Source organism: Octopus bimaculoides, chromosome 3 (genome assembly GCF_001194135.2).
Source record: "Octopus bimaculoides isolate UCB-OBI-ISO-001 chromosome 3, ASM119413v2, whole genome shotgun sequence".
Lineage (NCBI taxonomy): Eukaryota > Metazoa > Mollusca > Cephalopoda > Octopoda > Octopodidae > Octopus > Octopus bimaculoides.
In genome coordinates this window covers 76047676-76049681 of record NC_068983.1, presented here as the reverse complement: position 1 = coordinate 76049681, position 2006 = coordinate 76047676, and positions in this window count along the sequence as shown.

The following is a 2006-nucleotide window of genomic DNA, read 5'->3' as shown; positions in this document are numbered from 1 at the left end:
AGAGAGAGAGAGAGAGAGAGAGAGATAATAAATACACGTAGTCATACACACATGCACACACACATGCACACTCAAACGGAAGAAAAGAACACTCGTAAAATGAAGTAGAGTTTATAGTCATTGGAAACCAGTCAATTGTTCACTCTGTCGGTACTCAGAGTTTGACCCAAACACACTTGTATGTTACCCCTCAGTTCTCATTGATTATGATTGACTGTGAGACCAGATTTCTTGCTGCGCCTCTAACCGTGTATTGCTTTGTGATGTAGAAGGATGCAAATTAAATTTGTATCCTTCAAAAGCAATTACTCCACCGATATTTTTTTAATCGATTTCCATGAAATATGACGTTCGGGGTTGGAAAAGTTTATAAGTTTTCCTAGAAATACCACAACTGGAGGCGACAGTTGAACAATAGTTTTATTGGTAGATATTTCATATTTATTTTTCTTTAATTCAGCTTTTTTTTATATGTAGTCTGGAAATTTTCAGTTTTGCAAAACTTAATTACATCGACCCCAGAGCTCAACTGATAATTATTTTATCGATCCCTAAAGGATGAAAGGTAAAGTCGACCTTGGCGGCAGGAAGAAGGCTAGAGGAAGGCATGATTTATTATATATAGACAAAACAGTTCTAAATGAAGAAAAAGTTAGACAGAAATATCCAACAATAGCATGAATAGATTATAGGAAAGCCTACGACATGATCCCACACTCATGGGAAAGTGACTGTTTAGGTATTTCAGTATAGCAGACAACATAAGAGAATTAATTAGCTTTAGCATGAAGCAATAGAAAGAAAGATCTCTACTCAGGTGACACACCCTTAGGGAAAGTTAATATCAAAAGAGGGATTTTCCATATAGACATGGAATTTGGCATAGATAAATGTGAATAATCGGTCATGAGAAGGGGACAGGTACTCAACAGTGAAGGCATCCAATTACCAGATGTCCAGACATTAAAATCATTGACAGAAGGAGAGAGTTATAAGTATCTAGGAGTACTAGAATCTGACAGAATATAAACTATAAAAAGGAAAAAAAAAGGAAAAACATCAGAAGAGTGAGGAAGCTAATGAAGTTAAAGCTAAATGGTCCGAATATAGTGAAGGCTGTAAAAACATGGGCAGTATCATTGCTTCGATACTCAGCAGATTTTGTAGAATGGGCAAAAACTGAATTAACAAAGCTTGACAGAAGAACTAGGAAGGAATTCAATATGAATGGAGGACTCCACCCAAGGGAAGGAGTAGCAAGATTACACTTACCTAGAAATGTTGGTGGCAGAGGGTGAATATCAATAGAAGACTGCGTGGAGTTAGCTAGAGTAGAAATAGATTTCTATGTTGGTAATAATGAATAAAGTTTATTAAGAGCTGCTAGAGTCACAGCAAGACATAAGGAAACCAAAACCCCAATCGAAGCCAAAAACCAGAAAACGATTCTGCCAACCTGCCGTCTTGATAATAATAATTATTATTATCATTTATCGTTTCAAATGTTTCCCACAAGGGCAGCTTGGTGGTAGGTGGGGATGAGTTGATTACATCAACCCCAGTGCTCAACAGGTACTTATTTAATGGACCCCGAACGGTTGAAAGGTAAAGCCGACCTCGGCGTAACTGGCACTCAGAACGTAGCGAGTGACGAAATACGGCTAAGCATTTCGTCCAGCGAGTTAGCGATTCTGCGAGCTCGCTGTCTTAATGATAATAATAATAATCCTTCCTGCTAAAAGCACAAGGCCTGAAATTTTGGGGAAGGGAACTAATCTATTACACCGACTCCAGTGTCTCATTGATACTTAATGTATTGACCTCGAAAGGACGAAAGGCAAAGTCGACATTGGCGGAATCTGAACTCAGAACGTAGTGGCGGGCAAAATACCGCTAAGCATTTCGTCCAGCGTGCAAACGAATCCGCCAGCTCGCCATCTTAATAATAATAATAATAATAATAATAATAATAATAATAATAATAATAATAATAATAATAATAATAA